Genomic DNA, 15,668 nt, shown 5'->3' on the forward strand with positions numbered 1-15,668 from the left:
TCTCCCATTGTGTAGTTTGTCTTTTTATTCTGTTCTTATTGTCTTTAGCTGTGCAGAAGCTTTTTAGTTTGATAAAGTCCCATTTGTTTATCCTGCCTTTTATTTCACTTGCCTGTGGAAAGAAATCAGCAAATATATTGCTGTGAGATATGTCAGAGAGCTTAGTGCCTATGTTTTCTTCTAAGATGCTTATGGTTTCACGGCTTACATTTAAGTATTTTATCCATTTTGAGTTTATTTTTGTGAGTGGTGTAAGTTGGTGGTCTAGTTTCATTTTTTTTGCAGGTAGCTGTCCAATTTTCCCAACACCATTTGTTGAAGAGGCTGTCTTTACTCCAATGTATGCTCTTACCTCCTTTGTCAAATATCAGTTGTCCATAGAGCTATGGGTTTATTTCTGGGTTCTCTGTTCTCTTCCACTGATCTATGTGCCTGTTCTTATGCCAGTACCATGCTGTTTTGAGTACAATGGTCTTATAATATAACTTGGTATCTGGAAGTGTGATACCTCTTGCTTTATTCTTCCTTTTCAAGATTGCTGAGGCTATTCGTGTTCTCTTTTGGTTCCATATAAATTTTTGGAATATGTGTTCTATATCTTTGAAGTAAGTCATTGGTATTTTAATCGGTATTCCATTGAATTTATAAATTGCTTTGGGTAATATAGACATTTTAATGATGTTTATTCTTCCTAACCATGAGCACGGTATATGCCTCCACTTATTCGTATCTTCCCTGATTTTTTTATCCATGTTTTATAATTTTCCGAGTACAAGTCTTTAATCTCCTTGGTTAAGTTTATTCCTAGGTACTTTATTTTTTTGGTTGCAATGGTAAAGGGGAGTGATTCCTTGATTTCTCTTTCTGACAGTTCATTATTAGTGTATAAAAATGCCTCTGATTTCTGAGTATTGATTTTATATCCTGCCACCTTGCCGAATTCATTTATCAGGTCTAGTAGTTTTTTGACTGAGACTTTAGGGTTTTCTATATACAATAACATATCTGCAAATAATGATAGTTTTACTTCTTCTTTTCCAATTCGGATGCCTTTTATTTCTTTTTCTTGTCTGATTGCTGTGGCTAGGACTTCCAGAACTATGTTGAATAAGAGTGGTGAAAGGGGGCACCCCTGCCTTGTTCCTGAGATTAAGGGGATTGCTTTTAATTTTTGCCCATTGAGTATGATGTTGGCTGTGAGTTTGTCATAGATGGCCTTTATCATGTTGAGGTATGTTCCCTGTATTCCCACTTTGCTGAGAGTTTAGATCATGAATGGGTGCTGGACTTTTTCAAATGCTTTTTCTGCATCTATTGAAATTATTATGTGGTTTTTCTCCTTTCTCTTTTTTATGTGATGAATCACACTGATTGATTTGTGAATATTGTACCAGCCTTGCCTCCCCAGAATAAGTCCCACTTGATCATGGTGTATGATTTTTTTCATATATTGCTGGATCCGGTTTGCTAATATTTTGTTGAAGATTTTTGCATCTAATTTCATCAGGGATATTGGCCTATAATTTTGTTTTTTTTGTGTTGTCTTTGCCTGTTTTTTTTTAAATAAATTTTTATTAATATTAATGGGATGACATTAATAATTCAGGGTACATATATTCAAAGAAAACATGTCTAGGTTATCTTGTCATTAAATTATGTTGCATACCCCTCGCCCAGAGTCAGATTGTCCTCCGTCACCCTCTATCTAGTTTTCTCTGTGCCCCTCCCCCTCCCCCTTCCCCTCTCCCTCCCTCCCTCCTGGGTCCTCCCTCCCCCCACCCCTGGTAACCACCACACTCTTGTCCATGTCTCTTAGTCTCGTTTTTATGTTCCACCAATGTATGAAATCATGTAGTTCTTGTTTTTTTCTGATTTACTTATTTCACTCCGTATAATGTTATCAAGATCCCACCATTTTGCTGTAAATGATCTGATGTCATCATTTCTTATGGCTGAGTAGTATTCCATAGTGTATATGTGCCACATCTTCTTTATCCAGTCTTCTATTGAAGGGCTTTTGGTTGTTTCCATGTCTTGGCCACTGTGAACAGTGCTGTAATGAACATGGGGCTACATGTGTCTTTATGTATCAATGATTCTGAGGTTTTGGGGTATATACCCAGTAGAGGGATTGCTGGGTCATAAGGTAGTTCTATTTTCAGTTTTTTGAGGAACCACCATACTTTCCTCCGTAATGGTTGTACTACTTTACATTCCCACCAACAGTGTATGCGGGTTCCTTTTTCTCCACAGCCTCCCCAACGTTTGCCATTACCCGTCTTGTTGATAATAGCTAATCTAACAGGGGCGAGGTGGTATCTCATTGTAGTTTTGATTTGCATTTCTTTAAAAACTAATGAAGCTGAGCATCTTTTCATATATCTGTTGGCCATTTGTATTTCTTCCTGGGGGAAGTGTCTGTTCATGTCCTTTACCCATTTTTTTATTGGATTGTTTGTTTGTTTGTTGTTGAGTTTTATGAGTTCTTTGTAAATTTTGGATATTAGGCCCTTATCTGAGCTGTTGTTTGAAAATATCAGTTCCCATTTAGTTGGCTGTCTGTTTATTTTGATATCAGTTTCTCTTGCTGAGCAAAACTTTTTATTCTGATGTAGTCCCATTCATTTATCTTTGCCTTCACTTCTCTTGACATTGGAGTCAAGTTCATAAAATGTTCTTTAAAACCCAGGTCCATGAGTTTAGTATGTATGTCTTCTTCTATGTACTTTATTGTTTCAGATATTATATTTAGGTCTTTGATCTATTTTGAATTAATTTTAGTACATGGAGACAGGCTGTAGTCAAGTTTCATTCTTTTGCATGTGGCTTTCCAGTTTTCCCAGCACCATTTGTTGAAGCGGCTTTCTTTTCTCCATTTTGTGTTGTTGGCCCCTTTATCAAAGATTATTTGACCATATATATGTGGTTTTATTTCTGGGCTTTCTATTCTGTTCCATTGGTCTGAGTGTCTATTTTTCTGCCAATACCATGCAGTTTTGATTATTGTGGCCGTATAATATAGTTTAAAGTCAGGTATTGTAATGCCCCCAGCTTCATTCTTTTTCCTTAGGATTGTTTTGGCTATTCGGGGTTTTTTATAGTTCCATATAAATCTTATGATTTTTTTTCCATTTCTTTAAAAAAGTCATAGGAATTTTGATGGGAATTGCATTAAATTTATATATTACTTTGGGTAATATGGCCATTTTAATTATATTTATTCTTCCTATCCAAGAACAAGGAATATTTTTCCATCTCATTGTGTCTTTTTCTATTTCTCTTAGCAATGCCTTGTAGTTTTCTTTATATAGGTCCTTTACATTCTTTCTTATGTTTATTCCTAGGTATTTTATTTTTTTTGTTGCAATCGTGAAGGGGATTATTTTTTTGAGTTCGTTTTCTAATATTTCATTGTTGGTATATAGAAAGGCTATGGACTTTTGTATGTTAATTTTGTATCCTGCGACCTTACTGTATTGGTTTATTGTTTCTAGTAATCTTTTTGTGGAGTCCTTTGGGTTTTCGATGTATAGGATCATATCATCAGCAAAAAGTGATACCTTTACTTCTTCTTTTCCGATATGGATGCCTTTTATTTCTTTGTCTTGTCTGATCGCTCTGGCCAGAACTTCTAGCATCACGTTAAATAAGAGTGGAGAGAGTGGACAACCCTGTCGTGTTCCTGATTTAAGGTGGAAAGTCCTCAGTTTTACGTCATTTAATATGATGTTGGCTGATGGTTTATCATATATGGCCTTTATCATGTTGAGATATTTTCCTTTTATACCCATTTTGTTGAGACTCTAAAACATAAAATTGTGTTGTATTTTATCGAAAGCCTTTTCTGCGTCTATTGATAAGATCATGTGGTTTTTGTTCTTTGTTTTGTTGATATGGTGTATTACGTTAACCGTTTCACGTATGTTGAACCATCCTTGAGATTCTGGGATGAATCCCACTTGATCATGATGTATCATTTTTTAAATATGTTGTTGTATTCAATTTGCCAGTATTTTGTTTAGTATTTTAGCATCTGTATTCATTAGAGATATTGGTCTGTAGTTTTCTTTTTTTGTGCCATCCTTGCCAGGTTTTGGTATGAGGGTTATGTTGGCCTCATAAAATGTGTTTGGAAGTATTGCTTCTTCTTCAATTTTTTGGAAGACGTTGAGTAGAATAGGAACCAAGTCTTCTTTGAATGTTTGATAGAATTCACTAGTATAACCGTCTGGGCCTGGACTTTTATTTTTGGGGAGGTTTTTAACAGTTTTTTCTATTTCCTCCCTGCTGATTGGTCTGTTTAGGCTTTCTGCTTCTTCATGACTCAGTTTAGGAATGTTGTATTGTTTTAGGAATTTATCCATTTCTTCTAGATTGTTGTATTTGGTGGCATATAGTTTTTCATAGTATTCTACAATAATTCTTTGTATATCTATGATATCTGTGGTGATCTCTCCTCTTTCATTTTGGATTTTATTTATTTGAGTCCTGTGTCTTTTTTCCTTGATGAGTCTTGCCAAGGGTTTGTCGATTTTGTTGATCTTTTCAAAGAACCAGCTCCTTGTTTTATTGATTTTTTCTATAGTTTTTCTGTTCTCTATTTCATTTATTTCTGCTCTGATTTTTATTATCTCCTTTCTTCGGCTGGTTTTTGGTTGTCTTTGTTCTTCTTTTTCTAGTTTCTTAAGGTGTGAAGTTAAGTGGTTTACTTCGGCTCTCTCTTGTTTGTTCACATAGGCCTGAAGTGATATGAACTTTCCTCTTATTGCTGCTTTTGCTGCATCCCAGAGATTCTGATATGTCGTATTTTCATTTTCATTTATCTGTATATATCTTTTGATCTCTGCGCTTATTTCTTCTTTGACCCATTCATTTTTTAGAAGTATGTTGTTTAGTTTCCACAATTTTGTGGGTTTTTCCCCCTCTTTTTTACAGTTGAATTCTATTTTCAAGGCTTTATGATCAGAGATTATGCTTGGCACAATTTCAATTTTTCTAAATTTGCTGATATTGTCTTTGTGGCCCAACATATGGTCAATTCTTGAGAATGTTCCGTGTACACTAGAGAAAAATGTATACTCTGTCGCTTTGGGATGAAGTGTCCTGTAGATGTCTATCATATCCAAGTGTTCTAGTATTTCGTTTAAGGCCACTATATCTTTATTGATTCTCTGTTTGGATGACCGATCTAGAGTCGTCAGCGGTGTATTGAGGTCTTCAAGTATGATTGTATTTTTGTCAGTTTTTGTTTTAAGGTCAATAAGTAGCTGTCTTATATATTTTGGTGCTCCTTGGTTTGGTGCATATATATTAAGGATTGTTATGTCTTCTTGATTCAACTTCCCCTTAATCATTATGAAATGACCATTTTTGTCTCTGAGTACTTTTTCTGTCTTGTAGTCAGCATTATTAGATATGAGTATTGCTACACCTGCTTTTTTTTGGGTGTTGTTTGCTTGGAGTATTGTTTTCCAGCCTTTCACTTTGAATTTGTTTTTATCCTTGTTGCTTTCTTTGCCTGGTTTTGGAATCAGAATTATGCTCGCCTCATAAAAGGAGTTTGGAAGTCTTCCTTCCTCTTGAATTTTTTGAAATAGCTTGAGAAAGGTAGGAGTTAGGTCTTTGAATATTTGGTAGAATTCACTTGTGAAGCCATCAGGCCCAGGACTTTTCTTTTTTGGGAGTTTTTTGATAGCTGTTTCAATCTCATTTGTTGTAATTGGTCTGTTTAGGTTTTCTGATTCTTCCAGATTGATTTTTGGAAGATTATATGATTCAAGGAATTTGTCCATTTCATCTAGGTTGTCTAGTTTTTTTGGCGTACAGTTCTTCATAGTATTTTCTTACAATATTTTGTATTTCTTTTGTGTAAGTTGTTTTTTCTCCACTCTCGTTTCTAATTTTATTTATTTGAGTCCTCTCTCTTTTTTTCTTGGTGAGTCTCATTAAAGATTCATCAATCTTGTTTACCTTTTCAAAGAACCAGCTCCTGGTTTCATTGATCCTCTGTATTGTTTCTTTAGCCTCTATGTCATTTATTTCTGCTCTGATCTTTATTATTTCCTTCCTTCTACTAGCTCTGGGCTTTACTTGCTGTTCTTTTTCTAGTTCTTTTAGATGCAGGATTAAGTTGTTTATTTGAACTCTTTCTAGCTTCTTGAGGTATGCCTGTAATGCTATAAACTTCCCTCTCAGGATTGCTTTTGCTGTGTCCCATAAATTTTGAGTTGATGTATGCTCATTATCGTTTGTTTCTAGGAATTTTTAAATTTCTTCTTTGATCTCAATGTTAACCCATTCGTTATTTAATAACGTGCTATTTAGTTTCCAAGTGTTTGAATGTTTTTCAATTTTTCTATTGTGGTTGATTTCTAGTTTAATGCCATTGTGATCAAAGAAAGTGCTCGATATGATTTTAATCTTCTTAAATTTGTTGAGACCACTTTTGTGCCCTAACATGTGGTCTATTCTAGAGAATGTACCATGAGCGCTTGAAAAGAATGTATATTCTGCTGTTTTAGGGTGAAAGGTTCTGAAGATATCTATTAAATCGAGTTGATCTAATATGTTCTTTAAGTCTGCTGTTTCTTTGTTAATTTTCTTTCTTGAGGATCTATCTAATGATGTTAATGGGGTATTGAAATCTCCTACTATTATAGTATTGTTGTTGATCTCGCCCTTTAAGTCCATCAAAGTCTGCTTTATATATTTAGGTGCTCCTATATTAGGTTCATAGATATTTATAATGGTTATATCTTCCTTTTGGATTGCTCCCTCTATCATTATGTAGTGACCTTCTTTATCTCTACCTATGGTCTTTGTTTTAAAGTCCAATTTGTCTGATATAAGTATTGCTACCCCAGCTTTTTTTTCATTTCCATTTGTGTGAAATATTTTTTTCCATCCTTTTATCTTCAGTCTGTGTGCATCTTTTGATTTAAGGTGTGTCTCTTATATACAGCATATGTATGGGTCCTGTTTTCTTATCCATGCAGCTACCCTATCTCTTGATCGGATCATTTAATCCATTAACATTTAATGTTATTACTGATATGTAATTGTTTGTTGCCAATTTTTTTTCTTTAAAACTGTATTCCTCTTTTGCTATATTCTTTTTTTCCTTTGATATGTTTACAACAGGTCCCTTAGCATTTCTTGCACCCTTGGTTTGGTTGCAGTGAATTTCTTGAGGTTTTTTTTGTCTGTAAAGCTTTTTATTTCTCCTTCAATTTTAAATGATAGCCTTGCTGGACAAAGTAGTCTTGGCTGTAGGTTCTTGTTCTGCATTACTTTGAATATTTCTTGCCATTCTCTTCTGGCCTCAAGTGTTTCTGTTGAGAAGTCAGAAGTCATCCTTATGGGGGCTCCTTTGTAGGTGATAGTCTTTTTTTCTCTAGCAGCTTTTAATATTTTCTCTTTATCATTTAGCTTTGGTATTTTAATTATGATGTGTCTTGGTGTTGGTTTCTTTGGGTTTATCCTTAATCGAGTTCTCTGTGCTTCCTGAACATGTAAAATGTTTTCCTGCCTTAATTGGGGGAAGTTTTCCGCTATAATATGTTTGAACAAAGTCTCTATCCCTTGTTCTTTCTCTTCTTCTTCAGGAACCCCAATGATGCGGATGTTATTTCTCTTCATGTTATCACAGAACTCTCTTAGAGTTTCCTCAGACTTTTTGAGTCTCTTTTCTTTTTTCTGCTCTGCTTCTGTAACTTTATTTTTCGTGTCCTCTAACTCACTGATTCGATTCTCTGCTTCATCCATCCTGCTTTTAATTCCTTCCATTGTATTCTTTATTTCAGATATTGTATTTGTCATTTCTGACTGATTCTTTTTTATTATTTCAATGTCCTTTTTTATATTTGTTATCTCTTTTAGGTTTTCGTAATGGCCATCTATGGTTGTTCTAATATCTTTGAGCATCCTAACAATTGTTATTTTAAACTCTGCATCTGGTAATTTGGTTATATCTGATTCAGTCAGGTCGTTTTCTGAGGATTTCTCTTGGATTATTTGTGTTGTATTTCTCTGCCTCCGCATTTTTTCTTCACGGGAGTGGCTGTGATCACATGCTCGGGTGCACAAGCATTGGTTGCCTTGGGCTTTTCCCCGCCCCCGTGTGTGACGTTGTGCTCGGTCCTGAGGGCACTGGCGAGCACCTTTACTCAGCTGTGGGTCTCCGCCTGTTTCCGGGCTTTCGCCCTGCCCTTGCAGGAGGAGCCCACTTGAGGAACGGCTGGTAGCCTTGGCTCTACCGCCGGGCAGGACTGTGTGCCCAAGCTCAGCTCAGTAGTGGAACTCCACCTCTTCTAGGCTTTTGGCTCCACCCTCATGGGAGGAGCCGGCTACCAAGTCAGACCGCAAGTCTGGGTTGCACGGGCGGGGCAAGGCTGTGCTCTTCTGCCCTTGCTCAGGGGCTGGTTTCTACCCTTTCTGGGGTTCCCACCCTTCTCCCGCAGGCTGGATTACAGGCTGCTGGCAACTGAGCTCGACCGCTTTTGCACACCTCCTTCTCCCTAGCTGGGCTAGATTGAGCTCACACCTGAGCCCAGTGGTGGCCAGCTGACTTCCACCCTGCCAGCAGAACCGCGCTTTTTTCTCCCACTGCCGCCTGCCCTCCGGCGAGCCCTCAGCCGTGTGGGTGGAGGCGTTGCTGCTCTGACCCTAAGACTCACTACTGTAGTCCCAAAAGCTCCCTCCTTCTATGTGACTGCTCTGAATGCTGCGGGGGAGCTTGTTTGGCTGCTCTCCTGCTTCCCTTTGCTGGTATTGCTGTTTCCGTGGGAAATATTCACTTCAGCTTTGGGGAGTGACTTGTCCCAGGTGTTAGGGTGTCTATCTCCCAATATGTTTCTCCCTGTGCCTCCTAGATTACACTCTCTTCCTGTTACTCTGTTCCTCTCCTCTCTCCTCCCATCCCCATGAGCCCCGGGTGAGTGGTTGTGAGAGAGATGTTCTGCATGGTCCCTTTAAGAAGGATCCTGGGTCTGAGAAATCAGACTCTTTCTCACAAACAGTATCCTGACTTGTTTCCAGCTAAATACTGTCCTTACGCCTCTTCTGGGCTCTGGGGCTGCAGGCTGGGGCTTTGTTCCTGGGGCTCAGGCCCCTTTTCCCTCTGCTAAACTCACTTCCCGCCACGCGAGACTCTCCCTGCTGCCGTTTGCTCCGGGGAGCTGGGCAGACCTCTCCGCGTTTCTGCGTTTCCGCTTTTCCTACCAGTCTCGGTGTGGCTTCTTCAGTGTTTCTTGGTTGAAGAGTCCTCTTAGTTTAGTCCAGAGTTGGTTTTTCCAGATGATAGTTCATAAAATTAGTTTGTAATCCACTTTGGTTCTGGGAGGTAGATGTTGGTACATCCGCCTACTCCAGCGCCATCTTGTCTCACCAGCTTTGGTATTTTAATTATGATGTGTCTTGGTGTAGGTTTCTTTGGGTTTCTCTTTAATGGAGTTCTCTGTGCTTCTTGAACTTGTAAGAGTTTCTCCTGCATTAATTTAGGGTAGTTTTCAGCTATGATATGATTGAACAAAGTCTCTATCCCCTGTTCTTTCTCTTCTTCTTTAGGAACCCCTATGATGTGGATGTTATTTCTCTTCATGTTGTCACAGAGCTCTCTAAGAATTTCCTCAGACTTTTTGAGTCTCTTTTTTCTCTGCTTTCTTGCCTTCATTCAAGTTGTCCTCCAACTCTCTGATTCAATCCTCAGATCTATCCATCCTGTTTTTAATTCCTTCCATTGTGGTCTTTATTTCTGATATTGTATTTGTCATCTCTGACTGATTCTTTTTTAATATTTCAATATCTTTTTTTATACTTGCTATTTCTTTATTTAGGTTTTCATAATGACCACCCATTGTTGTTCTAAGTTCCCTAAGCATCCTTACAATCATTATTTTGAACTCCACATCTGGAAGTTTGATTATTTCCATATCACTCAGTTCATCTGAAGTTTTCTCTTGTGGTTTCATTTGTATTGCACTTCTCTGTCTTCTCATTATGTCTGTGTTTGGGTGTTTTTCTTGTAGAGCTGGTTGAGTCTAGGCTTGGTGTTGTCTGCCTCCAGTTTTCAATTGTGTTATTTCTAGGTCTTCTTAGGTTGGTGTCAGCTATTATTTGTAATGCACTTTTGGATTTGGGCCACTTTGAAGTCTTGATTTGTTTGTTTTCTTAACAGGTGATAGTCTTGTTTACTGATGTCAGCACGGGGCTTCCTTGAAACTGTATCCAGGAATGCGATGGGTGTAACCTGAGACTCTGAAGGTCTCTTCCACGAACTAATCTCTCTGGGGGCAGGGTGTTCTTTCATCTTCAGAAGGGGGAGGTGTATCTCAGATCTCCATGGAGACCAGAATTACTGCCCCTCCTCCCCACTTCTTTTTTTCATCTCTGTCTTGTTGCACTGATTGGAACTGGAGAGATGTCTGGAGATCTCTGATCCTGAAGCAATCCAGTACTGTTTTGTGGAAGGATCAGTCCCCCCCCCCATGCTATGGCCGCCTCCAGCATGGATGAGTCAGCTTTTTTAGGTCGTCTCCTGCATTCCTTTGCCCCTCACGGTCTGTCCCCTCTCTCTCTGCTTTCCACTTGGGAGATAAGCTGGTCTTTTTAATACACCTCGCTCCCTGGTTGCCAGGCAAGTGGCTGTGAGTAGTATTTTCTGCTCTTTCCCTGGAGTGAGATCCCCTCTGGGCTCTCAGCCTCATTCCCCCCCCCCCCCCCCCCGTTCCTGTAAGCAGGGGAGATTCAGGCACTCCCTACCAGGTTTGTTGTGGCTTCTTCTTTGCTCTTTGGTTTTTGAGAGCTGTTCTTGTAGTCTGGAGTTGGTTTTTCACGCTGATTTTTCCTAAATTGATTTGTATTCCAGTTAGGTGGTAAAAGTTGGGCATCTGTACATCCACCTACTCCGCTGCCATCTTCAGGTCTCTTGTCCTTTTGTCTTTAGCTCAGTTTCTACCCTACTTCTAAGGGTCTGTGTCCTTAGACCTCAGTTTAACTCTAAGTTCCTCTTATTTCTCTTGAAATAAGCTCTAGTGATGAACATGGGGGTGCATGTGTCTTTATGTACCAATGTTTTTGAGGTTTTGGGTAGATAGTAAAGGGATTACTGAGTGGTATGGTAGTTCTAGTCTTAATTTTTTGAGGAACCACTATACTATCTTACATAATGGCTTTACTAATATGCATTCCCACCAGCAGTGAATAAGGGTACTTTTTCTCCACAGCCTCTCCAACACTTGTTATTACCTGTCTTATTGATAATAGCCAATCTAACAGGTGTAAGGTTGCATCTCATTGTAGTTTTTTTTAAAGACTTTATTTATTTATTCATTTTAGAGAGGAGAGAGAGAGAAAGAGAGAGAGAGAGAGAGAGAGAGAGAGAAGGGAGGAGCAGGAAGCATCAACTCCCATATGTACCTTGATCAGGCAAACCCAGGGATTTGAACCAGTGACCTCAGCATTCCAGTTCAATGCTTTATCCACTGTGCCATCACAGGTCAGGCCTCATTGTAGTTTTTGATTTGCATTTTTGCTAGTGAAGATTAGTATCTTTTCATATATCTGTTGGCCATTTGTATGCCCTCTTTGAGAAGTGTCTATTCAGTTCAGATCAGGTTAAGGTTAATTTTATGGATATAAATAAAATTTAAAGATTAAGAAAGAAAGAAAGAAAGAAAGAGAGGAAGAAAGAAAGAAAAGAAAGAAGCTCTAGCTTGTCCTGTAAAACGTGTTCTTGGTGCTCAACACACAGAACGAATATAAAATATCTACAAGTGCTCTCTGACCAAGTGGTGACGCAATGGATAGAGCATTGAACTGAAATGTAGAGGATTCAAGTTTGAAACCCGAGGTTGCTGGCTTGAGTGCGGGCTTATCTGGTTGAGCCTTGGCTCACCGGATTAAGTGAGGGGTCACTGGTTTGGCATCATAGACATGACCCCATGGTAACTGGCTTGAGCCCATAGGTGGTTGGCTTGAAATCCAAGATTGCTGGGTTGAGCCAAGTGTCACTGGTTTGAGCAAGGGGTCATTCCCTCTGCTGTAGCCCCCATCAAGGCACATATGAGAAAGTAATCAATGAACAACTAAGGTGCTGCAATGAAGAATTGATGCTTCTCATTTCTCTTCCTTTCTGTCTGTCTACCCGCCACTGTTGGTTACTCTCTCTGTCTCTGTCACCAAAAACAAACAAACCCTACAAGTGCTTAAAATGCAATTGTAAGGCCCTGGCCAGTTGGCTCAGTGGTAGAGCGTCAGCCTGGCATGCAGGAGACCCTGGTTTGATTCACAGCCTGGGCACACAGGAGAAGAGCCCATCTGCTTCTCCACCCCTCCCCCTCTCCTTCCTTTCTGTCTCTCTCTTCCCCTCCTGCAGCCAAGGCTCCATTGGATCAAAGTTGGCCCGAGCGCTGAGGATGGCTCTGTGGCCTCTGCCTCACGCGCTAGAATGGCTCTGGTTGCAACAGAGCAACGCCCCAGATGGGCAGAGCATCGCCCCCTGGTGGGTGTGCCAGGTGGATCCTGTCCGGGCGCATGCGGGAGTCTGTCTGACTGCCTCTCCGTTTCCAACTTCAGAAAAATACAAAAAAAATACAATTGTAGTGCATGTAAGATATTAAAGAAAATATGTACCTATGAAATATTGTACACAAAGCATGCACATTTTTATTTCCCCTTCATATAAAATCTAAGGACCCTTGGATAAATATAAATGTGGTTGTGGAGCTGTCTACAACCTAGTGCTGAATTTGCTCTCACTCTCCTGGTAGTCAAATAGAAAATAAGATGTAGTTGGGGGGGGGGGGAGGGGAGGTGGTGGTCTGTGGTCTTAAGGCAAACCTTCTAGATATACCTGCACGTTTCTGGTCAAGGGAAACCAGAGAGCTGACCCAACTTGTGGGTTTCATGGTAAGAATTTTGAATTTACTTTGCAGTATCAGGTTAGTGCTGTTTATCCATCAGAAAATGTGGTAAAGTCCTAATAACAATTTTTTATCACAGAGCTCTTCATGATTTATTTTTTAGATGTTAAAGTGAAGCTCAGGAGACAGACCCACAGGGTCTTGTGGCAATGTCCCCACACCACAGTTGTGTCAGTCACAAGGTGCCTGTCCTATAGAAAGAGGATCAGCTTCTTCTCATCCTAAAAATAGTGGGTGTTGCAAATTTTGTTTGAACTACATTACTGAACACAACTCCTGTGTAAGGTGTCACAAATAGTTTTCCTAAACTCTACAATTACATATTGATTTTAGGATAGTTTGCTGCCATGTGAAAGTCATAGCAATTATTCAGTACGGAGAACAGAATTGACAGCTGTCAGAAGAGAGGTGGTAAGGGGCTGGGTGAGATTGTTGAAGGTATTTTTTTTGGTGAAGGTATTAAGCAAAGAAAAAGAAAGACTCATGGACACAGACAAGTTTAATGATTACCAGAGGGAAAGGGGAGTGAAGGGAGGGAGAAGAGGATAGAGGGGGATAAATGGTGATGGGAGGAAACTTGACTTTGGGCAGTAAACACAAAATAATATACAGATGATATATGATAGAACTGTACACCTGAAACCTATATAATTTTATTAACCAATGCCATCTCAATATATTCAATAAAAACATGTAATGAGAACAAAGTCATATCAATTATCCAGTTAATGACATTTAATATCCCCTGGCCAAGCTACTATACAAAATGATTAATGATGTGAAACTATTTTCAGAAGAAATATGAAGTCCATTTTCAACCTCATATTAATTAGGCCTTGTACCATATTTTTAGTCTGTGACAAACAAAAACAAAGTGCACAGCTTAATTCTGCATTTTAGAAGAAAATAAAACCTGAACAATTTGTTTTGTATTGTTTTAAATCAAATTGTTTCTTGTGTGTGAGTCAAAACTCAGTTCCACCTGTCTCCATGGAGTGAAAGAGAGAGAAAAAGAGAAAGAGAGAGAAAGGAAGACATTAAATTAGTTTGGTAAGGTTATTACAGAAAATGACAACTAACAGTGTGGTTCAAGAAAACTAAATTTATTTTATCAGTTCAGATTGTCAAGGCCAGATTGAGTGGCAGATAGAGATAGACATAAAGATAAATAGATAGATAATAAATGATAAATAGATAGGTAAGTAGGTAGGTAGACAGATGATAGATAAAAAGACTGATAGACAGACTGACACACATAGCTAGACACACAAGCATGTAGATAAATGGATACACAGGTAGGTAGATAAAGTCACTAATTCCCCAACATTTGCTGTTGTCATATTCCATCATCTTTTCTGCTCTCTAAGTAAGTTTTTCTTACATCAAGTTAAAAGATTAATATTTTTCTAGCTTTATTGAGATATACTTGACATATACCGTTGTGTAGGTGTAAGGTGTACAACGTGTTGATCTGATACATTTATGTGTTGCAGTATTATACCATCTGAGTTCTAGATACCACTTTCCTCAAGAAGTCACATATCATCACTTCTTTTTTATGGCAGAGCATTTTAAATACACACTCTTAGTTTATACTACAGTACTGTTAACTAACTACCATGCAGTGCATTAGAACTTCAGAATTGTTCACCTTAAAAATGAAAATTTATACACTTTGACCAACATCTCTCTACGTTCCCTGCCCCTACTGTGCTAACCTCCCTTCTAGTCTGTTTCTGAGTTTGCATTTTTTTTAGATTCTATCTATAAGTGAGAACACACAGTATTTGTCTTTCTTGGTCTGATTTCTCTGACTTAGCATAATTCCCTAAAAGTCCATCTATGTTGTCGCAAATGGTAGGATTTCCTTTTTTTTTCTTGTGGCTGAATAATATTCCATTATATATACAAAATATATACATTCCTAATAATATTCAACACACACATATATGTGTGTTTGTATATACACACACACACACAAATGGGCACATCCTTCAAATCAGAGCATTCTTAAAAATTATTGTTTTCAGAGGCTGTCCCTTCAAACACTGGTGAGTTGATTTCAAGTGGTGACATTTCTGAGTAAATGACACTAGTGACATCTCATGAAGACAGGAAAGACTGTAGAGTCCAGAGAGACTGATAGGCATCACTTTAAGTTTATTTTGTCCAGGCTTGAATCTGATTTTGCCCACTTTCCATTATTGAAACCAAGTGAAGTCCCATGACATGAAATTATGAAGACCCATTAATGTCCATCCGGTAGTGTGGTGAATAGAAATAAAGAACATTGTATCATATAACAGTGGAAGACAGCATGAGGTTTGTTGATGTGTGGGTCCAAAGCAGCCATGTGGGTTGGACCCTCAAGTCACAGACATGCGAAAAAGAGAGGGGTCATCACAGAAAGCCAATCATGGTTGGAAAAGAAAACACACATTTAATAGAAGAGGATTCCTTTACAAAAACATGGTATACATACTCTGTAGGGAATAGACTCTGGGAGGACTTTATGAATAATAGTGAGAAAACTCCACCATCACAGGCTACTAGGTGAGGGGTTGATCAGTATTCTAAGTGGCATGCAAGAATTTCTTGTGAAATATTACACAATATCTAAACCATAACTGCGTGTACAGTTGAGTGAGAAGCATCAGGAAGGCGTCTTTGTCCTTATCATGGTCTAGGATCCTGGTTGGCAAACTGTGGCTTGCGAGCCACATGTGGCTCTTTGGTCCCTTGAGTGTG

The sequence above is a fragment of the Saccopteryx leptura genome, chromosome 3, assembly GCF_036850995.1.
Source record: "Saccopteryx leptura isolate mSacLep1 chromosome 3, mSacLep1_pri_phased_curated, whole genome shotgun sequence".
Classification (NCBI taxonomy): Eukaryota; Metazoa; Chordata; class Mammalia; order Chiroptera; family Emballonuridae; genus Saccopteryx; species Saccopteryx leptura.